Consider the following 25,173-nt stretch of genomic DNA (forward strand, 5'->3'; position numbering starts at 1 on the left):
TTAAACAAGGGGTCCAACGTTTTTCTTTCACACTGGGCCCTGAAAATTATGTGTTCTGTGCTGGGTGAGAATAACAGGTGTTCTATCCCAAAAGAAAGTACCTAGTATTGGCTGGGCGCGGTGGCTCAAGCCTGTAATCCCAGCACTTTGGGAGGCCGAGACAGGCGGATCACGAGGTCAGGAGATCGAGACCATCCTGGCTAACACTGTGAAACCCCGTCTCTACTAAAAAATACAAAAAACTAGCCGGGCGAGGTGGCGGGAGCCTGTAGTCCCAGCTACTCGGGAGGCTGAGGCAGGAGAATGGCGTGAACCCGGGAGGCGGAGCTTGCAGTGAGCTGAGATCCGGCCACTGCACTCCAGCCCCGGCGACAGAGTGAGACTCCGTCTCAAAAAAAAAAAAAAAAAAAAAAAAAAGAAAGAAAGTACCTAGTATTAAGAAGGAATGCAGTTAAGGGTAACAACTATTGTTATTTCATTTCTCACTGCCTCATCAATTCACAATAAAATAGGATAAGCTTGAAAACTGTAAAATTCAAGTTTTCAAAACCATTTGAAGGTATAAGGAGCCTTCTAATAATATCGAAGCTGGGGGATTTAACCTGTAACACCTTAAAGAATTTAGATCCTCCCCTTCCCCCGATATTTTGTTATATGACCTCTGCTGCCAAATGAGAAAGTCACTGTGAAGGCAAACACTAAAAAAAAAAAAAAAAAAAAAAAAGGGTGGATTTTGATGTTAGGAACTCTTCCCAGGAAGACACGATTGTTACCTTCAGCCTATTCATTCATGCAATACGTATTTATCAAGTGTTTACTAAGTGTCAGGAACTGTTCTAGGTGTTGGGATATCACAGCGAAGAAACCAGACAAAAATCCTTGCCATGAAGGAGCTGTGTCCTAGTTGGGAAGGTTGAAGTTGACATAACGAAACACATGAGTAATAATATGTACATATATATAAATATGTATGATTATATATTAGAAAGCAGTAAGTACTATGGAGAAAAGGCAAGGCCGGGGACAGAGAATGTTGGAGGGAGAAGCTGTGGTTTTAAGTAGAGTAGTAGAGGAAGGTCTCTTTGAGGAAGTGCTATGTGAGTAAGTACCTGAAGAAGGGATGAGAATAAGCCATGTAGATTCTGAGGAAAAACCACTCCAGACAGAGTGAGCAATAAGTGCAAACGTCCTGAGACGGGAGCCCACCTGGTACGTTCAAGGCAGTGGGGAGGCTGGTGAGATCAGGAGGCAGACAGCAAGAGGCGTGAAGTTAGTGAGGTGGAGGAGTTAGGGCCTGCAGGTCATTGTAAAGGGCCTTGGCTTTTCTCCTAAGTTGTTCTGTTTTGTTTTGTTTTGAGACAGGGTCTCACTCGGTCACCCAGGCCAGAGTGCAGTGGTGTGATCATAGTTCACTGCAGCCTCAACCTCCAAGGCTCAAGTGGCCTTCCCACCTCAGCCTCCCAAGTAGCTGGGACTACAGGTGTGCGCCACCATACCCGGCTGATTTTTAATTTTTAATTTTTTTTTTTTTTTTGTAGTAACAGGGTCTTGCTATTGCGCAGGCTGGTCTCGAACTCCTGGCCTCAAGTGATCCTCCAGCCTTGGCTTCCAAAAGTGGTCGGATTACAGATGCGAGCCCACTGCACCCAGTGCCACTGTGGGATTTGAACAGAGAAAGCGTCATGATCTGATCATCAACTCCACAGGATCCTCGGCCGCTCTGTGGAAACTAGAGTTAAGGAGAGTGAGCACAGATGCAGAGTGCTGAATTAGTGCATGAAATAAAAAAGAGCTCAAAGATGAGATGATGACACAACGGGATTAGATGAAAAAGGTTAGAGAAATTAAGACATAAAAACCAAGGACAAAGATAATACCAATGGTAAGAATGGAAATATCAAAGGACAAAACAAATGCTGATAAAATACCTAATTCCTAGCACAGAGAAAACTTTGAAATGATTTCAATGAATGCAGAAGAAAGAGCCTCAAACAATGAGAGAAAACAATAGATGTGCAAGATGAAGAAAGATTTTTTTAAATGTATGTCTTAGAAGTAGAGAACCTAAGAAGCAGATGTATTCGAAGATTAAATACACAAGAATATCCCTGAAATGAAGAGACAGCTGAATTCACAGATTTAAAGGGTATAGATATAACATATTTTGAGAAAATTTGATACAGAATGCTGACTCCAAGTCCTAGGCTAAGCCTTAGGACTCCAAGATATCATTCTCCATATATTCAGGCAGAAAAACCCTATTGCTCACAAAAAGAGAAAAACTCAGGCTAGCCTCAGACTTCTCAACAGCAACACTGATACTTAGAAGATGATGAAGCAATACCTGATGTCTTGAGGGAAAGAAAGAAGCTTACACCTGCCAAAATGTCCAAGAACCTGACAAAAGAACCAAGAAACTTACACCTGCCAAAATGTCATTCAGAGATAAGGGCAATGGGCAAACCACCACGAACAGAAAGGTGTTTGGGAAGCATGACACTGTGAACCCTTCTTGGGAAAACTGATGGAAAACAACATCCAGCCAATTAAGAGAGGAGTTAAAATAAGCTCAGGAATGCAAGCACTAGTAAAAGTGCTAGCAGTGAACAGTGAATTCAATTAGGAAACTGACACCACAATTACCTGATTATGGCTAGAGAGGAATATGGAAATGTTTTGAGGAAAGGAAAATGTGCAAACAACATTACAACTAACAAAAATTGGAGGTGAGTAGGAGACAACTATGACAGTGCTACTGTCCTCGTGTACACAGTAGGGAAGTAATGACTGGCACCAGACTGTACAAGATTCTTCATCTAAGCATCTCACAGAAGCAACCTCAGATCACATCACCCAATCACTTCATCTTTGCTTAGAGACTATGTAAAATCTCATCACTGTGCTTATATCCCAGTTCCTGTTTCTTGGACTTGGTAAGGCAAAGCATATCATAAGACAAACTTATCTTCAGGATCTTTTAAGAAAAGGGAGATGACGTATCTTTAACTTTTTACTGATTATATCCAGATTCTTTTTTTTTTTTTTGAGACAGTGTCTCACTCTGTCACACAGGCTGGAGTCCAATGGCAAGATCATGGCTCACTGCAGCCTCCAACTCCTGGGCTCAAGTGATCCTCCCACTCCAGCCTCCTGAGTAGCTGGGACCACAGACATGCACCAGTACATCCAGCTAATTTTTAATCTTTTTTGTAGAGATGTGGTCTCACTACATTGCCCAGGCTAGGTTTAAACTTCTGGCCTCAAGTAATCCTCTTGCCTCAGCCTCCCAAAGTGCCGGGATTACAGGCATAAGCCACTGACTCTAGCCTATATCCAGATTCTTAGTGCAAGAACCAAAATTGTTTCTAATTCATTAACATTTAAGATTTCTATACCACGTTTCTTTCAGACAGACTGATGAACAAATAATTTTTAAAAAATACCTTGGTTCTGGCCAGGCACAGTGGCTCACACTTGTAATCCTAGCACTTTGGGAGGCCGAGGCGGGCAGATTACGAGGTCAGGAGATCAAGACCATCCTGGCTAACATAGTGAAACCCCATCTCTACCAAAAATACAAAAAATTAGCTGGGCATGGTGGCGGGTACCTGTATTCCCAGCTACTCGGGAGGCTGAGGCAGGAGAATGTGGTGAACCCGGGAGGCAGAGCTTGCAGTGAGCCGAGATTGCACCACTGCACTACAGCCTGGGTGACAGAGCAAGACTCTGTCTCAAAAAAAAAAAAAATTGGTTCTAAGGATAACCACATGGGGTTTTATTTCATATTTCCAGTTATTTAAGCTGTGTATTCATGAAAATGCCATGGAATTCTCAGGACAAGATTTCCATTCCATATGGAATCATTGCCTAGGTGTAATGATCTTTCTTGGGGGACTTTGTCGCATTCATTGCTCATCTGTCCCTGCTCTACCCATCTTGTGAGTGGGCACTGAGCCGTATGACTCCTCCCCTTGCCTGTGGATGACTAGATTGTTAGTGGACGCTGGATCAGAGAGAGGCCCATACATCAGCTGCTGGCCAACAGCATTTTATCTGGTTTTGAAAAAGATGAACTGGGCCAATTAGGTTTTCACTCCTAAAAATCTGAAGTTAGAGATACATATAAAAGTCCCAGTCAGTGGTGGATATCCACATTAAAAGATAAAGTTAGGCCAGGCCAGGTGCAGGCATCACAGAACCATGTGTAGACCAAAGTCCCAAGGGACAGAGTGTCAGAGGAAGCCAGATGGGCAGGAAAGGAATGGGACATTCCCCCAAACTAAACTGCTGGTCCTGGAGCAGCCTGGAATTCTGTACTTCCTGAGGCCTGGCTGTCTAGCATTTCCTGGGTTCCTATCCCCACTCTCTCTACATATTTTGATTGGGTTATTGAAAAGTATAAGTGGATTGCTGTTCTTCAGAAACAAAAGATCCTTCATTAGAATGGAGAGGGAATTTTTACCAAAATAACACCTCAGTTGGATCATTTGCAATGGAATCTGTCAGTGCCCTACCCATACCTCCTTGGCACTCGCCTCTACAAATCAGATGTGATTACTAGAAGCATCAAAATGCGTGAGTTAATGTACCTGAAAGCAGCTGTCAAACAATGGTGATGGGGAGGTGGTAAACACCCCAGCTTCCTCATCCCTTGGCTGGGATTTCTCTGCAGCACATCCCACACTACCTCTTAGAGGTCCCAATGGATTGAGAATTGCTGCCCATACTGGTAACTGGCTTGATATTACACCTTTTATTAGCCTCACTCCTCTAACAGTGATTCCTAGAATCACCTTCCAAATAAATTACTTGCCTTTAAATTTTCCTCACAGAGTCTCTTTTTGGGCGGGGAGTTGTAAACAAAAGAGAATCTAAGATCCATATTTTTAAGCTAAAAAAAATGTTGTCTTAAGTCACTGATCACTTTCATCTAAAGATAACCAGAGACAGATTCTAAATAGAACAATATCCTGAAAAGACCAAGCATGTTCATCAGACAGAATATATTTTTTTCTCAAGAAAATCAATTATTAACTGGATCATCTTATCATACAAACACAACGGAACTTGTATGCACACATACTATGCCAAAGTACTTCTTCCTTTAAAATATGTAAAGAAGACAACTTAGATTAACTCTGGTAGTAGCAGAAGTCAGAACTACCAACTGCCTCATAAATAAATATGTCCCCAAAATGTCTTTTAGGCCTGTGTTTATGTTTTAGGCAGAAGGATGTGACTTATGACATTTACCAAGCTCTATAAAAATGAGTCATTTTACAATATTTACACATATATTACATGGGCTCTCTTTATAATTTTAAACAGCTGTATATTGCTACAATTCAACCAAAGATTGTCCTAGTACCATATGCCATATGCCAAGTTGGCTGTCTTCAAAAGAGATACAGAAGGTAGGTCTCTTCCCTTCTTTTCTCTCACTATCCCTAGCAAGATGGAAAACACTCCGCATATGTATTGGATTTGTTGGGATTTGGAGGAGATTAGAGGGTGGACGGGAAGGAAAATATTTAGAACTTAAATTCTTCTTGGTTTTGGATATGGATTACACAATATTTCCCCTTCCTGAATAACATATACTAAGAGCACTGAGCATTTCCCAATATGCTTCATTGGCTATTAAATTTGCACACAGAAAAAAAAGCAACTAAGCCACAAGATGAGCTTTCAGCCATAGCATCCACAATTGAGAACTAGGTGGGCAAAAATCAAAGAAAGAAAGAGAAACAAATGAATGCTGACCCATTAATGAGGCTAACAACATTTACTGAGCATCTGCAATATGCAAAGGCATCACCTTCAAGGGGCCAAAAGTGGTATAGAGATCAAAGATACCTAAACTAAGCCCTCAGCAACCTTACATCTAAGTAGAGCAAACAGCACAAGGACCTAAATAACTCTAAAACAAGGCAGAAGGATTGGAATCAGAGATACTGACCAAACGGTATGAAGGTTCAAAGGAAGGAATGCTTGCCGCTCAGCAAGAGAGGTAAGGAAAGCTTCAAGTCTAACGCGCTCTTCGCAACTACAGGAAGAGTTACAGATGGTTGGCTGGGCTCAACATCTTTCTACCAGCTGCTGCCACATATAGAAAATGAACTGGATCACTTTTCGTATGTAGATATAGAAGTTAACCAAGAAATGTGTTGGATCTTGTTTGCATCTTCTTTAAACTCTTAAAATAGACCAATTGAACCACGATCTATGTTAAATCAAGTTCAGCTGAAGTATTACTAAACAATTAACTTCACTTAGTATTCCCATCATGGATAATACTGGACCAATTGGTGATCTCAATGATTAGACAGTTTTTTAAATTAATGAATTAATTTGTATTTATTTATTTTTGAGACAGCGTCTCACTCTCTCACCCAGGTTGGAGTGCAGTGGCACAATCTTGGCTCACTGCAACCTCTGCCTCCTGGGTTCAAGCAATTCTCATGCCTCAGCCTCCCAAGTAGTTGGGATTAGAGGTGCGTACCACCATGCCCAGCTCATTTTTGTATTTTTGGCAGAGACAGGGTTTCACCATGTTGGCCAGACTGGTCTCAAACTCCTGACCTCAGGTGATCCACCCGCCTTGGCCTCCCAAAATGCTGAGATTACAGGCATGAGCCACCGCGCCCGGCCTACGCTGTTATTAAGTAGCCACTACCCCGATAGTGCCACTGGCTACCAAGCGAAGATAGAGTCTGTGCCCTTTAGGGACAAGTGCCCAAGGAAAGGATAACAGAACATGTCCAGTTACACACTAGAATCACATGACAGCACTTCAGGAAAAAGACTGATATGAAACAGAACTGGGAATTGTCCCACAAGGACAGCAAATATTAAACACCCCAGAATATTCTAGTGATGTAAAAAATGACCTTACAAAAAGATCCGGGTCGTGATGGACAGAAAGGGAGCTGGCTGAGTGCTGGCCGTGGCCCTAGTTATTTGACTTTTCTTCCCCAGCTCATTTTTATCCCAGGAGATCCTACTCTATGTCATGAGAATTCTCCCTCTCCACTTGGGCTGCAGGCAAACCTTTGTGAGCTAGATTTTTCTGGACACTGTGAGTCATAATGTGTCCGATGTCCTCTGATTAATTTTGGTTGCTATCTATGGCCACAGAACTTGGACAAGGAAAGATTTCTAAACAGTAAACAAACAAAACTTGGGGGACCACAGTAAGGCACTTACAGAAAGTGAACTTAAAAGCCAGCTAAATGATTTCTCAAAGTAAAGGCCCTACCTTTCTTTATGTAATATTTGCAGACCTTTAAACTGTAAAGATATAAGCAGTTTTGAAGATTAAGAGATAGGATGTAAATAGACATGAATGTACATATAGGATTTTTGTACATACAGGAAAACTGGTTATTTTACTTTGAGGGAATAGCTTTAATTTAATTTGAAATTGTATCAAGTGGTGGGAATACAAAATAGTACAGCCACTGAGAAAACAGTTTTGACAGTTTCTCAAAAAGTTAAACAGAGAATCACCATATGACCCAGGATTTCCACTCCTAGATATACACCCAAGGGGACTAAAAACATGTTCACACAAAAACTCGTACACAAGTGATCATAGCAGCATTATTCATAATAGCCAGAAAGCAGGAACAACACAAATGACCATCAGTTGATGAAAAGATAAAGAAAATGTGATATATCCCTAAAATGGGATACTATTCCGCTATAAGAAGGAAGATGGCATTTATCAATGCCACCTCCTCGATGAGCCTTGAAAACATTATACTAAGTAAAAGAAGCCAGACACAAAAACCACAGGTTACACGATTCTAATCAGAAGAAATGTCTGGAATAGGCAAATCCACAAACACCTAAAGGAGCTAAGTAGTTGCCAGCAGCCGAGGAATGTGAGTAATTGGGGATGGTTTCTAATGGGCACAGGGTTTCTTTCTGGGCTGATAAAAATGCTCTGGAATTAGAGAGTGGGATGGTTGCACAACTTTGTGGTTCTACTAAAATCCACAGGATTGTACATGTTAAAGTGATGAATTTTATGGCATACTACATTACATCTCAATTTTAAAATGTATGAAGTACCTTTATTTACCAAGCACTGTGTTATAGTCTGAAGAAACCATGAAAACAACCGTCCTGCCACTAAGGCACTTACTACCCGGTAGAGAGAGACATGCAAACAAACAAATTTATAAATAGCCAAGCATAGAAGTGCTTGGATGGGCTTTTGTGTGGTACACAGCAGAGCCCAGAAAAGGAGAGGTCTGGAGAGACTCCACAGGAAAGTCCCACCTGAGCTGAGTCTCCAACTAAACTAAATAATAATAATAATAATCATCATCATCATCATCCTTTGGTCTTCTCATGTAATATTAAACAGGGAGAGAGGAGGACTAGGGTCTTAATCTAACACTACCCTCTAATTATACCATAGACCTTAGGAAAATCATTTACTTCTCTGGACCTCAGTCTCTCATTTCCTATAAAAATAAGGTGTTGGCCGGGGGCGTTGGCTCACACCTATAATCCCAGTGCTTTGGGAGGCCGAGGCGGGCAGGTCATTTGAGGTCAGGAGTTCAAGACCAGCTTTGGCCAACATGGTGAAACCCCATTTCTACTAAAAATACAAAAATATTAGCCAGGTGTGGTGGTGTGCGCCTGTAATCTTAGCTACCTAGGAGGCTGAGGCACAGAGAATCGCTGGAACCTGGGGGGCAGAGGCTGCAGTGAGCCAAGATCACGCCAGTGTGCTCCAGCCTGGATGACAGAGCAAGACTCTGTCAAATAAATTAAATAAATAAGGTGTTGATATCAAAGATTTCTACCTTTGAGAAATATCTAGAATCCTCGTGCATATCATATCATAGTCTATCTAAAATCCTGACATACTTAAATGCTGATTCTGCAAAGGGTTTCTAGTGCATTCTGGGTGTGCTGCTTTCTGAGGTTGAGAAAGGAATCTTCCTGATGACTATCTCTACACACCCTAACAAACAGCACACAGACTCTGCTGCCTTCCTGTTGGCAGCCTTCATCTTCCATCCCAGGGACAGAATCACCCATCTGCTGACTACCTATTCACCTTATATTACCTTCCTACTAGCAGCCTTCATCTTGTAACCCATAGACAAATCAAGCCTGTGCTGGCCACCTGTCCACCCCAATGAGTAACACACAATCCATATCCCCTTTCTTTTTTTTTTTTTTTGAGACAGTCTCACAGATGACACAGTCTGTCATCCAGACTGGAGTGCAGTAGCACTATCTCGGCTCACTGCAACCTCTGCCTCCCAGATTCAAGCAATTCTCCAGCCTCAGCCTCCCGAGTAGCTGGGACTATAGGCGCCCACCACCATGCCTGGCTAATTTTTGCATTTTTAGTAGAGATGGGGTTTCACTATGCTGGCCAGGTTGGTCTTGAACTCCTGACCTCGTGATTCACCCATCTTAGCCTCCCAAAGTGCTGGGATTACAGGCATGAGCTGCTGTGGCCAGCCGCCACACAATCCATATTCCCTTTCTGTTAGCAGCATTGTCTCGTACCCACGGCCGTCACGGGTCCATGACTAATTTGCCAAGTTAACAGGAGTCCATCCATAATCATCAGCACTGGGTCATGCCCCAGAATCATTAGGATCAAAGGATGGGAAATCAGGGATTTCTTTGAAAGTAAGCCACTCTTAGTAAGATTCAAATTTGTTTAAAGCCTGGATTAAAACAATGCCAAACAATAAACTTAAATAGACTGCTTTACCCTTTGACTTCAAATAAGATTAGTTTTTAAGTATATTTAATTAAAACGAATGGGGCATTGCAGCATATTTAGTTACTCAAGGAGGTAATTTATATGGGAACATTTCATGTGAAAATAGTTACTTGCCCACATTCCTAGGACTAAAAATAAAATAAAGAAACAAAACAAAAAGCAACCATCAAAAAAAAACAAAAAAAGCGGGACTAAGTAGATTCAGCGAGTGGAACTAAGTGAAAAATGTCTTCTACCTTTTTCTTTCCACTCTCAGATCATTGGGCTATTTTCCTTTTACTCATATTTTGGGTAAATCATGTCTATTTTCCAGCTCAAATCGCAAATCCTTTCTCTTTCCCTTCAGTGATATTTCTTTCCTTTGAAAACTTTTTTTTTTGTATTGTATTTGTTATCTAGACAATTATGCAACTTCTCATACATTTGGGTGAGAAGAGGGGGAAGTATTTATTGAGCTCCAACTAAATGCCAGAATTGTTTAAATATGTATTTTCTTTTAGGGCTCATAATACTGCTGCAATGGGGGTAGCATTATCCACATTTTATATACAAGAAAACTAATGCTCGGATATATTAAGTAACTTACCCGGGTCACAGAACTGCAAAGAGCAGAGCTGGACTTTAAACTTGGCAGCGGGGTCTCACCCCACAGCCCTGAACTTGCAGCCACTTTGCTTTGCAGCTTCTCCTGGCCTCAGCTACTTGAAGGCAGGGGGACAATTTAATGCCGAACTGTATTCTTCCAACATAGTGATTTGATTTCGGCGAACATTCACTCATTCATTTACTCATCACTCACAGCTTTTTTTTACATGCCAGGTACTACAATGGAATAAAAATAAGAGCACAGCTCTCCCCTTGCCCTCAGAGAAGACCTCAGTGTATGAAAAGGGAGAAGCTTATAAACAGGCAACTCGAACAAAGATATGCAGAGGATGCTATGAAAACACAGAGGAGGACGAGGCAAGAGGTAAGATCAGGCCTCCCTAGAGGAGGAAAAGCTTAACCTTCATCCTGCTGGGCCTCAGAGGAACTGGGGAGGCCGTGCCAGGCAGCAGAATTGCACATACAAAGAGAGGCCCAACGTGAAAGGGTCCTTCAAACATCTGTAACAAAGAAGATGAGGGTGTTTGGGGGTTAAGAGTGGGACGTGATAGAAAGGTTTAACCGTCAAGAGCTTGAAACATATGATTCTGGGAAATATGATTAAACTAATGGAATGAGAAGCCTAGGGAAGTGAACAGGGGTTATTGGTAACTATAAATAAATTTTTAAAAATGCAAACTATTTAATGCTTTCCCAAATAGCCGAAACCTCAAATCCCTCTCCATTCATGCCCTTGCAAGATGTAGAAGTAACTGGCCACCACCTATCATCTCCATCCTCAGGAGAATAAAAGTTAAAGTAAGACTGCTGTTTGGGGGGAACCATATTCCATCAACAAACTGGATGTGGCCGTGGGGATCCAGCATCCTGGAGGAACAGGAGGCCACAACGCAGTACATCTCCTTGCCAGCAGCAGACGCCTGTTACTACTTTGCCTCTCAAAGTAGCCTAGTCAAAGCCATCAGTCAGGAGAGCGGGTCTGAGGGCAGGAACCACATGCTGGTTCTTACCAACTTTCCCAGGATATATTTTTCATGGCTAGCTCAAACACTTCTCTCAAATTTAAGACAGGGCCTTCACACCTGAGTTCCAGGGTTTGCAGGGAATTAACACCTTTTCCCCGACACAGCCTCTCAATGTCACCAGGAAGATGCTATAGAAAAGTTCCACAGCATCTTGAAGAATATGCTGTATTTTTGACAACAAAGCCATTTGCAGCCTTTGGCCTGCTATACCCAAGACGCTTCCCCTAGCCCTCTGACATACAGGTCTGGAGTTGTGGATTACCGAATGGGGTAAGAAGGGCACACTAAAAGAAAAATATTATAGTGTTATATGTTCTGCTTAGTTTGAAAACAGGTTGGTATTGCTTTAAGAAACAATAATGTACCCAAGAGGTTTTCTCACTTACCTGATAATCTGAGTATCTGGGTCTTGGAAGACCACTCCGAGTGAAGACAACCCCTGGTATGCTGCACCTAACAGAAAGGTCTCAGCAGGTGCCTGAATCAGACGTGAACCACCTTTCTCTCTTCTGGGATATGAACTGCTTTTTCAGGGAGGAGACTGCCAAGTCTGCTTTGGTCCCAGCTCTCCAGTCCAGAACATTCTGCTTTGGAATTTGGACTCAGCTGACAACATAATCACTGAGTCCTCTCCAGATATCCTTGGGCTTTTGATAATAGTGCCAGTCTCTTGTTTGTTTGTCAAGAAGGTAATTGCCCTAAATGTTATTTCATTTGTACGAGACCCAAAAGCTCCAACAGACAGAAAGAAACACAGGTTCAAAAACTTCACTGTAATTTCCTACAGTAGAGTAAGGGAACATTCCATACAGACAGCTTATATTTATGAGCGAGAGGAAGGAAATCTTTGCTAATTTTCCTGGCAACAGCAATTTACTTTATGGAAGTCTTCAAATTTGAACTGCTGAAGTACTTAATTAGCAATATTATTTACAAACTTTAGGTGTGCCAGTGTTCAGCATACCTCATGAATGACCACTTTTATGATCCTCAGGCTGAGGCAGAGTGACATCGTGGTGGAGACCATGAACCTGGGTGTCAGGCAGACCCAAATCTAGTACTTATGTGACCTTTGGAAGGTCTCTTAACTGCATATGCCCCAGTTTCCTTCTCTGTAAAATGAAATAAAAGTAATTCCTGCTTTGTTGAGTTGTTGAGAATATCAAACATGGAAAAATCATAAAACACATGGCACAGGCGAGGTGTGGTGGCTTGCGCCTGTAATCTCAACACTTTGGGAAGCCAAAGCAGGAGAACCGTTGGAGGTCAGGAGTTTCAAACCTGCCTGGGCAACAAAGTGAGACCCTGTCTCTACGAAAAAATCAAAGAATTAGCTAGGCATGGTAGCATGTGCCTGTGGTTCCAGCTACATGGGAGGTTGAGGCAAGAGGATCACTTGAGCTCAAGAGGTGAAGGCTGCAGTGAGCCCTGTTCGCACCACTGCACTCCAGCCTGAGAGACAGAGGGAGACCCTGTCTCAAAAACAAAACCAAACAAAAAAGACACTTACTACAATGTTTGAGATATAGTAGGCCCCCAGTGAATGACAGCTGTTCTTCTAGAATAGTACTACATCTACAGTCAGAAGCTGCAGAGGCTGTTTTGTATGTTTACTGATCTATTTCACTGATATATGTTCACTGATATATTTTTGCGGAAGCTATTGTGTATGTTCTCTGATATATTTGTTTTGCCCACTTTTCTCATCTTCTTGCTAATTCATTGCTATTGTTAAGTGGGGAAAACAATTTCTTCCCTTGCAACATCCAAGGGTTGTTTTGAGCATAACAAAGGACAGATATGCATGGGGACACTTGGAAAATCATGGAGTCCAGCACAACTCAAAGCAGGGATTGAGCACCAGACAACAACAGGAAGCTGCAGCATCTTGAGATCTTTCTGACAGCTGCAGGAGGCCTTTGCCAAACATTCCTGAGCACCCTGCCAGGAGCCGCTCCTGAACACTCTGGGGCTTCGTAGCACAGGAACACGCACGGCTGCAGGAGGGCGCACTTCCTCCAAGCACCTGTCCTAAACAGGATGCTCTGAGCACACAGTGGCTTCCTGGGAACCCCACGTCCTGTGCAGCATCTATAGTTGTGGGCCTCTATTGTTTCACAGCATGGAAGGCAAACAATATAAATTATTTTTAACAATAATAAACAATTTTCCTTATTTTATTTTTTTAATTCAACCTCCATAGAGATTGTCAAAAATGACTAATGCTGACTATATTGCAACTCTATTATTATTACTGAAATTAACATTTACCGTATGCTTCTGTGCACCACTATACCAAACACTTTGATATGCACGTTCTCATTCTTTAAATTTATTTTTATCTGTATTTACAATTTTTAAAATTGAGATAGGGTCTTGCAATGTTGCCCAGGCTGGTCTTGAACTCCTAGGCCCAAGTGATCCTCCTGCCTCAGCCTCTCAAGTAGCTGGTACTATAGGCCCACACCACCATGCCCAGCCAGGTTCTCATTGAGTCCTCATAATCAATACTGCCCTCAGACACAGGCAAATAGGGCCCCTGCCCTAACCCCATTCCTTCCTCAAAAATGTCTAAGTGCGCTCTGGTACCTGGGATCGCTGGGGCCAGCAGTGCTGTCCGGATGGGGAATCTGAGCCTTCTCTTCACAGATCTCTCTAGTGATCCTCTGCATCTCTCCCATACTGGGCAAAGGGTTGGCCAGATGCCCCAAGGAACCCCAGGAGTCATGCCGATGGGGTTTCCTGGGGCCCTGGAGCTGGCTCCATTCTAGGAGACAAGCCTAGCAAGCAATCACTTCCTCAGGCTGGTGTGGCATTTCTTTCCCATGATTGAAACAGATTGAGCTGTTGACACAAGTTGTTTATATAGACAGGAGCCCTACAAAAAATATTTGCCCAGGGCCCTATCTACTCTAGGGATAGGCCTGCTCAAAGTGATCATGTAAGGTATGCATTCCCTGCCTACCTTAGGGACAGAGAAACGCACTTGGAATTACTAACTTCCCAAAGTAACACATTTAGTGAGTAGAAGAGCTGGGAGTCAAATGCTGGAATATCCAACCTCCAAGTCACAACACTTAACTAATCTCCCAGATTTCCTTATCTGCCTCCACTAAGATATGGATATCCCAATGATGATTACCTTTCCTGTATCCAGAACTCTCTCTGATACTGTTAATTCTCTTGTTCCCTCGTGAGGGAATCTGCTGATAAGTCATTATCCAGCATGCTTTCATTAAACTACAGCTTACCTGGCTTCCCCTTGCCTTCCTGCCTTCTCCTCCCAACAGATCTTATCTCTCTTTCAAGAGCAACAGTGGCTCACTCCAAAAATATCTGATTGAGTCTCTTTGAGTAGAAACATTCCACAGAAGCACCGAAGTCATTCAGAATAAAGCGTTAGCTCTGGCAGAAATCTATATGTTTCATTTTTATTCCTATTTGTGGAATAAAACGTTTTTTTCCTCAGTAAAGGGATTCTAGGTATCCACTAGTATGTGGATCTGATTTTTGAGGGAGGTGTCCTTTGCTGCAATAGGTATAGTCAGCTGGTTCTGAACAGTCTTCTGAGCAGAGCTTGTAAGGGGACTGGAAAGAAGGTGTGGCTTCTCCATCCCCACTCCCTGCTACCCTAAAAAGGGATGTGCCTGGAATCATGAAGAGAAGCTTGTTAAGAGTAAGAAACAAGGAGCTGTCACCATCAGCAGCTGTCAGTATCCTGTCCTGCCTGAGCACTGACCTGCTTGTCAGCCTTCTCTGTCCCAGCCAAAGCTCTGTATAGTCCCAGTGAGACACCGCCTCACACCCACTAGGATGGCTAGAACAAAAAAGTCAGATAAGGCCAGTCGTGGTGGCTCACGCCTATAATCCCAGCACTTTGGGAGGTGTAGGTAGGCAGGTCACCTGAGGTCAGGAGTTCCAGACCAGCCTGGCCAACATGGTGAAACCCCACCTCTGCTAAAATTACAAAATTAGCCAGGTGTGGTGGCACGTGCCTGTAATCCAAACTACCTGGGAGGCTGAGGCAGGAGAATCATTTGAACTCGGGAGGCAGAGGTTGCAGTGAGCCGAGATCGGGTCATTGCACTCCAGCCTGGGCAACAAAGCAACATTCCATCTCAAAAAAAAAAAAAAGGCAGATAATAGCAAGTATTAGCAAAGATGTGGAGAACCTGGGACCTTCATATGCTGCTGGTGGGGATGTAAAATGGAGTAACTGCTTTGTAAAATAATCTAGAAGTCCTTCAGAAGGTTAGACATAGACTTATTACATGACCCAGAAATTCCACTCCTAGGTATATACCCAAGAGCCCTGGACATATCATATGTCCACATGAAAACCTGTATATAATGATTCTTTTGATGTGTTCATGCATGTGTGTATGAGGTGTGCCACCCTTGAACCTTGTTATGACATTGGCACATTACCCATCTGACATGAAAAAAGAAAAAAAAAACCTCGTATATGAATATGCATAGGGGCATGATTCATAAGAGTCAAAAGTTGGAAACATCCCAAATGTCCATCAGCTGGTATAAGGAGAAACAAATTGTGGAATATCCATACAGTGAAATAGTATTTGGCCATAACAATGAATAAAGTACTGACATGCGCTACAACATGGGTGAACCCTGAAAACACGCTAAGTGAAAGAAGCCATAAACGAAAGACCACATGTTATAAATTCCATTCGCATGAAATATCCAGAATAGGGACATCTAAGAGGCAGAAGTAGATTTTGATTTCTTAAGGCTGAGAGACGGGGGTGAAGAGGTTGGGGTGGGGAGGCAATAGCTAAAGGGTACGGGGTTTCTTTTTGAGGCAGTGAAAATATGTATGTAACACATCAGTAACATACTAAAACCCACTGAACTGTATACTTTAAATGGATGAATTTTACAGCCTATGAATTATAACTCAATAAAACTATTGAAAGCTGATTGCAACAAAACAGAATATCTTAACTCCCTTACTTCGGCTAAACTGAATCCAGTTCAACTCTGGCTGTCCAAGAATGATGAGGAATATGTTATGCTTCCTGGCTCATTTGACTTAACTTCATACATTCATAGGGACCATGGTTAATCACCTTCTGCTTCCTGTACTAATTCTAGTGCTGACTTTGACAAGGTGTGAGCAGTTGGGTAGATATCATCTTCATTAATAAAGGCAGCATGATAACTTCAAAGTCTGAAAACTCCCAAGTGCAATAACTCTATCCTGAGAGTGGGCCTTCTCCACCTCTTTCCCAGGCAGAGGGATGAGTGACACGTTTTAATGAGCTTCACTGAAAAGAAGCCTCAACAAGTTCTCTCAATATTAAAATGTTTTCTTTTTATTTTGTTTTACATTTTTTAGAACATTTCACAAGACGAGCCCTCCCTATACAGTGACACAATTTGGACCTCAACTTTACTTAGGTCATCTTTTGCTAGCCTCTATCTCCCGCCTTGAATATTTTCTTTCCATTCATCCTTTGTCATATGAAATAATAGCATCTACAGATAGAGATCTTTCTTTTCCATCATACTTCCTATTACTGACAGTTATTCCTACCAAGTTTGGAAAGAAATACATTTGTTACTGAAGATCATAAAATCCTGGACAAAAATATCCTCGGAATTTAGCTCCATAGCTGTACTTATGTTACATTCTCCATTTCTCCCACCCTCACCCCCATTAATTATATATTAAGGATAGTGTTTCCTTTGAAGAACATATTACGGAAGAATGATCTGGATAGTACTCTCTTAATTACACCAATCACAAAACACAAAACCACGTCCAGAGAGAGTTATTTTACTTACCAAAAGGATCAACGCTGTTACATAAGCGCTCACGTGGGCAGTAGTCCTCGGGACAGAGATACAGCAAATGGGTGACAGTGGCACGCCTGTGAGCGGGGAAGGAGGTCCCAGAGACCCTCCGGTCCTCAACAATCAGTCTCCTTCTGTTCGAGCCCCTGGCACTGGTTCTCCCAGATGAGGTGACTTTGCTTTTCTCAGAGCTGCACAATTTCCCCAGACACTTTAGACCAAGGAAGGCAGGCATCTTGGCATGGATTTCCAAGAAATGAGAAATGGGCAGCAGGGTCCCAAGGAGCGGAGCTAGCCCACAACTCTCTCTGTTCCCCTGGCTCCTTACTGTCTCCTTTTCTCACTGCCCAGCAAAGAAGATTAAGGCAGATGTATTTAAGTGATTACCCTCAAGAGCTTAGGGTGCCATATTCTCAGTCAGACAATTAGGTATAAAAACAGCCACTACCAGGAACTCCAGACTGTCAGTCTCAGACATGAATGCATATTTGAACACCAGATTAATATCCAGAACAAGAGAAAGAATATAGCTGTAATATCTACAAGAATTCTCCTGCAAATACTCCTAGAATATTCAGTATCATCTGGTAAGAGTACTGAGAATAGGGCTAGGGATAGATACACATATTTTGTAAAATCCAAAAACGTCTATCAGAAAAATCCCAGGGTAATAACTCCAAGTTCTCCAGTATTTCAGATCTCACAGGTGGAGGTGGGGGAGGCTCGATTAAAGATCCTCAGCTTTAACTTGTGACAAATCCAGCTCTCAGCCATAGCAAACAATCATTTCCTTTCCATTTTCTAGAAGGGAACCCCTCCCCTCAGTACCAGGAAAATCCTTCTGCCTCATTCCATTAAGCCAATGTTTACTGTCTTAAAGTTGTTTCAGGGGTTTTCTTTGATGGCAGAATCATATGATGGAGACAGAATTAACATGTAGGTAGCTTCAGCTTTTCACAAAATCACGAGCTAGAAGGATCTTCACGGAATAAATGTATTGCTATAAAAAGGACAACCCCCGGTAATTATCATTTACTCTTTAACATCCACACAGTAAGATGCAGTACAATATGTGACCGTATGTGACTGTCTACAACCATAAAAAAGTCACAAGCCAAAATGAATAAACTCACACTCCTTCTCCTGTCATTGGGCTATTATGTTCTAATATAAATTTCTTTTTATTAAAACCTTAGAATAGAGCTATAGAGCTGACAAGGCCATCAAAGGTAATCTAGTCCAGTAGTTCCCAAATATTGCTGCGCACAAGAACCATCTGCCGGTATTGTTGCTCATGCCTGTAATCCCAGCACTTTGGGAGGCTGAGGTAGGAGGATTGCTTGAGGCCACTTTGAGACCAGCCCTTGAAACATAGCAAGACTCTGTCTCTACAGAAAAAAAAAAAAAAATTAAAAAATTAGCCAACTGTGGTGTCATGCATCTATAGTCCCAGCTACTCGGGAGGCTGAGGCAGGAGGATTGGTTGAGCCCAGGAGTTTGAGGTTACAGTGAGCTACGATGATGCCACTGTACTCCTAGGTGACCAGGTAAGACTTTGTCTCAAAAAAAAAAAAAAAAGAAAAAGAAAAAAATTTGTAGAACTTTTGAAAAAATACAATATATATATATGGGATTCTTGCACGTAGGGGTCAAGAACTTACTTATTTTTTTTTATACTTTAAGTTCTAGGGTACATTGCACAATGTGCAGGTTTGTTACATAGGTATACATGTGCCATGTTGGTGTGCTGCACCCATTAACTCGTCATTTACATTTCTAAACATTCTCCCAGACTAGTGCCAGCACTCAGGAAGCACTGATCTATGCCAGCCTTTAAGATGAGGAAGGTAAGTCTCAGAGAAGATGTGACTTTCTCAGGACAATGCAGAAAGCCTAGGGTGGAGCCAGGTCTTCTGAATTCCACACCATGACTCTTCCTATCCAATAGTCAGGTCCTTCCACAAAGGCCCCAGGCAGATGAAGCAGAGAAAGGAAATTCTTGCTTCTTTTGTTACTAGTTCCTCAACTATTGGCAACACAATTCAAGAACCTAAGAATTCCAATTGGCTGGAATTATTCTATGCCAATGGGAAGCACGGTGGGAATGAAAGAAACAGATGCTGTCTAGAGGCACTCAGACTGCGGTGGACTTGGGGAAAGTGGGAACATGGGACTTCTACCACTACCGAAGTCACACCTCAAAATTTCTGCTCCAAAACTCTGGGAATTAGGCCCAACACCAACCTCCAAAGTCTTCCTCTAAAAACAGTTTACAAAGCAGGTAAAACAATCTGTACGTGTTCTTTTCCCTGCTTGCCTATTTTGAAGAACCTTCGGATATGCAATGTAAGATGTTCTATCAATGTTTCTCAAAATGAGGGTAAGGGATAAAAGACCACACATTAGGTGCAGTGTATACTGGTGGGTGATGGGTGCACCAAAATCTCAGAAATCACCACTAAAGAACTTACCCATGTAACCAAACATCACCTGTTCCCTCCAAAACTACTGAAATTAAAAAAAAAAAGAAAGAAAAGATATACAACTGGAAAAAAGAGTGGCATTCATCCATCAAAAAAAAAACATATTTCCTAAAATGTGATTTATGGGCCAATTTGTTTAAGATGGAGATCCCTGAGGGCCACCTCAGCCCTACCAGGTTCTTCTAGAGTGTTTTCTAATAAACATTGTAGTGTGGAAACCCCTACCTTTCACTGTTAATTCTTTCTTGCTGGGTTTCCTAGAGCTCTGCTCTTTGAAACTGAGAACCTGAGCAGCTACTTGCTTATATGTATTTACATGGTCTTCTTGTGAAATACAGATGCGTTTATACAGAGACACATGATGCAGCCACTTTGAAGGCAGGCTCTGGAACACAGTAACAACGCACGAACATAGACTTTGGACAGAAAAGAGATTATATCCTTCAAATCCAGCATCTTCCTGACCTGGAAAAAAGGTAACTGTTCCATAACAAAGTTGTTCTGCTTTCTTGGTCCCTAAACTCGTCAAGCATTGCCCACAAAAACTATTTCCACTGCATTAACTCTACCTCAATGCTTAGCCATCATATCTGCAGAGCATACACAGGACACTCCTAAATTTTTTTTTTTTACAAGTTTACAGATCCATATATTTAGTTCAAGATGCAACTGTCTTCTAAGAGACTGCAAAAGGGAAAAAATAAATTCTTATTCAATAATGGAATGATACGTAAGAATTTTGATACGTTTTGTTAATTTTAGGTCAGGATGCAAAGTAAACTACATATGGATCATAAAGATGGCTAATGAGAACAACAAATGGCTGCTTGCTTTTAAAGACAATCGAACTACATATAAATGTGAGGGGGCTGACTCCATTCTCAGGTAGTGGAGAGGGATGAGAGTTCAGATGCTGGCAGCAGTGACTGCAGACACCTGTGAACTAGGTTCCACTCCCCAAGTGCTCAGAGCTTTTCACTTACCCTCCTCCACATGGCTCCAGTTAAATACCTAGCAGAGGCCAAGCCTCCAGCCTTAAAAATAGACTTGCAGTGGTATCTGCCTGACAGCAACCTCTTCACGCAGGAAAGCACACTTGGGGAAGACCCTAAAGAAGCACCAGTGGATTCAGGTCTTTCATCACTTCCTTCTGCCACAGCCCACATGAAACTACAGTCACAGCAATCACAAAGGAGTGCAGTGGGTTTTGTGACCGTTTCTATGGTTCTATGATATGATATCACAATGCACCACATTACAAAGCTGATTATAATTACAAATGTTCAACTTCTGCCCAAGATTTTGCTGGCCTGTGTATCTTATCAGATAGGAAATTCCTAATCTCTCTAGAAGCAGTTCCACTGTACCTACTCAAGCTCTTCTATGATAAATTATGAAAATGAACCATCAGTGGGAAAATTCACCAAGGGGCACTGAGGACACCCAACCTTTGCACGCTGTAGGAGCTCAATAAACACTTGATGTGATGAGCCCCAGCCCAAAGCCAGGCATTTTGGGGCTACACAGTGCTCGGGGAACAGATGCCTCAATTACTGGTCTTTCTTCATCAGTCCCAGTGGTTCTCCACAAATGAACATGGACTTTATTCTATATAGTGATTTAAGTCTTTTTCGCAGACAAGTGTCCCCTCCCTGCTTAAATCATCTGCTAGGATCTACTTGCTTCTCACTAAAGAATAAAATTTTGTCAGAGAGCAAATTGCCACCTTACAATGCGAATATTTACGGAATTTAGTTTGCTAAGGAAATGAAATGGTCTGCAGTTAGCCTGTGGCCTCATCAGTGCTAACGGGGTTACTTTTCACTTTTGTTGTTGCTTTTTAATCAAAATGAACAAACAAAAAGACCTTGGCATGCCTTCCAAAAACACCTGCAGTTGCTCACAAGTCAGGATGATCTTTGCTGCCAGACAGAACAGATTAAGTGGGAAGGCTGTGAAAAAGGGGTGCAATTGGACTTCCAGGTAGTGACGACTTGGCCCATTTGAGGTTCTCCTGCTCAGCAGTGGCTATCCCTGCTCCCTGCTTCCCGCAAGTCCTAAAGTTCAGTCCTTCTGCATGGTCAGCCCTGGGCATCTTCTCTGCAAAGCCCAATGTTTAAGGGGTCTTACCCATCCCTCCAAAGCAGGCTGTGATTTTCTGAGCATACTGGCACAGGCTCCGGTCTGGGCAGGTCTCCTCTGGAAGGCCTGCTTCCTCCATCCCTCTGCATGCAGCTGCTTCTCTTCCCGTAATGCCACTTGCCCAAGACCTGCTCAAAATGGAACAAGCAGCCAAACACCCTCTTCCATATCTTCTCTATTAATAATTCAGATACTACATAAAATCTGCTGAGCATTCAGGATTGAGAGCACCACGGCACTCTGAGGACTGAAGCATAATTAGTTTAACAGGCATCAAGTGTCTCAAATTACTCTCTGACAATACTCTGCATAGGCAACGTTCCCAAAGTGCAATGAGAGGCAGGCTTGGAATGCCTTCAAGAAAGCAGCCACAGATGAAGATCAGCTCAGAGTGGGGTCACAGGCACCCCCTGAGCTCCAACTCCATATGTTAGACAAGACTCTCCCATGAATCTCCTCCGCAGAATCAGAGCACTAAGGTGCTGCCCACACATCAGCATCCACCAGGCTGTAGACTTTGTCAGCCGCCAAACCTTCTCTATGCCCTCAACACAGCTCTTCATCCTGCCCATGCTTCTTTTGCTTTTCCTGAAATTCCTCAGCCTCCTTCTCATTGCAACTTTCTGAAAATCTACCTGTGCTTAAAAATGCAGCTCAAACATTACCTCCTCCAAACAGGCTTCCAGAATCACTCTGATTAGAATCAATTTCTTCCTATCTTGTCCCCAGACAGCAGCTCTCCCATGGTATTTACAATCCTGCCTTGTAATAAGGTTACCTATAGACTGTCTTATTTCTCCTACCAGCTGCTAAGCTGCTGGAGTGCAGGAGTCTTGCCTTTGTCACCCTGTTTCCTTTGTATGAGGCTCTGTACATACTTGGTACTCAATGCCTTATAAATAACATTTGGTAATTCTCTATAAGTCACTGTGAAATGCGAGTAGCCAATACTTGAAAAGGCAGATATAAAAGACAAAACACACTCTGGCCATTATTAATGCTCTGCTAGAAGAGGAAAATGTACACATTCTATACCATGGTGTCTAAGAACTGCTATACTACATATACAGCTGCAAGATACAATTATCATCCTCCTGGTTAGAGCATATCTAAGTGCCACTGAACTGGAAGGCACTAAGTGGCAGGCACATGCCCGAGAGGCCCTGGCCAGCTGTGGACATAGGAAGCTGTCCCAGTAGTTGGTAATTAGGAGACAGGCTGTCCTTGCTAGTGGGATAAATAGCTGAGTGTAGAACCAGAAACCCCAGCATCAGCATTTCTCTGCACCTCCCCTGACAGAGGTGCTGACCCTGGAGCAGGTGCACGGTGCCTGCCTGCTCCAGCTTCCCCACCGTGGCTCTCCCAGGAGGAAAAATGCAGAGGGAAGCGTTTCTAATGGCACCGTTTGAAGTATTTATAATTCGTCTCTCTCAACACTGAAAAGCTCTGACTCACTCTGGCAAACCTCATGTTCACTGTCAATTTACTAGGAAATCTCCAGTACCCCAGATAATCTATTTTCTGACTATGCTATTATCAGGGCTTCTCACTCACTGGCTTCCTTTTTTGAGATCTTTCACCTGTGGACTTCAGCTTTAGCTTCACAGAACCTCCTATAGTTTATGGTCACAAGAAATATGTAAGCTAGATAAGGAACAGAACAGGAGACTGGGTTAAAATCAGTGTCAGGCCCTTCTCTATCCTTTGAGACTGTGAGCTAACTAAAACATTCATTAAGTGCCTACAATAGGATGGGCCAGGTGACAGCAGCCTTAATGATGAATAATGTAGCGGCCCACAAAGAGCACACACATTAGCAGGAAACCAGGCATGGGCGTGCCTAACTACAGTGCAACTTGGTAAATACCATGCCAGTGTATCGTTATAGCAGTAAAAGTCTGTGGGTTTGACTTAGAGTTTGGGGATATGGTTAATGGTCTCTTTTAATTTTGTGTCTTTTTAAATTTTTTAATGTTTCTCTCTTTTAAAAAAATTTTTATTTTACTTTATTTTTGAGACGGAGTCTTGCTCCGTCACCCAGGCTGGAGTGCAGTGGTGCAATCTTGGCTCACTGCAACCTCTGCCTCCTGGGTTTAAGCAATTCTCCTGCCTCAGCCTCCCAAGTGGCTGGGATTACAGGTGTGTGCCACCATGCCTGGCTAATTTTTGTATTTTTAGTAGAGATGCGGTTTCACCATGTTGACCAGGCTGGTCTTGAACTCCTGGCCTCAGGTGATCTGCCCACCTCAGCCTCCCAAAATGTTGGGATTACAGGCATGAGCCATGGCCTAATGTTTCTTTCTTAATAAAAGAAAATGTTCCAGAACAGAGATGTGGCATATGTTTCACATTTTACACGAACAACTTTATGTATTTCTATTGCATTCCCAATGATGACACACACACACACACAAGGCTTTCAGTCCACAAGGGGTGTGTCAAATGTGCTCCCTCGCATTCACTAGATGCTGCGCTCTGATTTTTTGCAAGAGCATGAGAGGGGAAGATTAAGTCACCCTGGTGCTGGTAGGATTGTGAAGAATCTGGTGTTCCATCTGGGCCTTGAAGACGGACTGACCAAGGGAATAAGGAGGTTAGGGGAGGGCAGAAAAGAACATTCCAAACAGAGGATGCTCCAGAATAAAGCTTCACTCAGATCATACAAGTTGATGGGAAGGAAGTCAAAGGACATGGAGAAGCTCCTAGAAAGAAAAACTTATCCTTCCACATATAAACAACTCTATTTAGAGAGATAGCACGGCGTGACCTTTGAGCAGGCGCAAAGCAAGCCTTTAAAAGCATACTCAATTGTCATTCTTTCTTTAGAGCACCAGAATTCTGGGAAAACTGTTGGCACGGATCCACAAATACATTTCACACTGATTCAGTATTAACAGCCTCTCTCAGTGCTTGTTTGGTCCAAGTATTTAAAACCACAAATTCGTTAATCATAGCAGAAGTCCTGTGAGACGGAGAAACTGAGACCTGGGAGGATACTGCTTTTCTCTGCATTAAATCCACAGTCAAAATTAGATGTTTGAAAAGAACCTAAGCTCCCCAAAGGGGAATCCCAGGCCTTAACAGGAATAAAAGATGCCTTTGGCTATTTTGGAGTTCAGTTATAGAAGGTTTTAGAATACAATTGTTTAAATGCGGCAACAGAGGGACAATACCTTTCTAACAATGGAGAACTTTCTGCTGTCTTCCCATAGTGTGGGCAAATCAGGTGATCTTTCTCCTGAATCCTTTATCTAGAAGGCACAATTTATTGGGTACAAAATTGGCAGTCTCTGATATGAAAATGCTTTCGGGCAGAATCATTGTCCAGGCATCACTTAAT

At 42.5% G+C, this 25,173-nt stretch overlaps 1 protein-coding gene and 1 non-coding gene across 18 annotated transcripts in view; one reads left to right on the forward strand and one right to left on the reverse strand.

The window, feature by feature from the left end:
• Positions 1–25,173, reverse strand: part of ABLIM1 (actin binding LIM protein 1) — a 353,493-nt gene that overhangs the window by 217,498 nt on the left and 110,822 nt on the right. The window contains exon 1 of one of the 17 annotated variants that reach the window (XM_030941229.1): positions 11,778–11,883. The exons of the other annotated variants lie outside the window; for them this stretch is intronic. The gene's annotated coding sequence lies outside the window, so the exon portion shown is untranslated. Of the gene's footprint in view, positions 1–11,777; positions 11,884–25,173 lie in introns of those variants that run through there. 17 annotated transcript variants of the gene reach the window in all.
• On the forward strand, positions 15,730–15,829 carry LOC115900616. Its single transcript, XR_004060285.1, has one exon. It is a non-coding gene; the product is annotated as a small nucleolar RNA U13 (small nucleolar RNA).

This window comes from Rhinopithecus roxellana, chromosome 11 (genome assembly GCF_007565055.1).
Source record: "Rhinopithecus roxellana isolate Shanxi Qingling chromosome 11, ASM756505v1, whole genome shotgun sequence".
NCBI classification, from domain to species: domain Eukaryota; kingdom Metazoa; phylum Chordata; class Mammalia; order Primates; family Cercopithecidae; genus Rhinopithecus; species Rhinopithecus roxellana.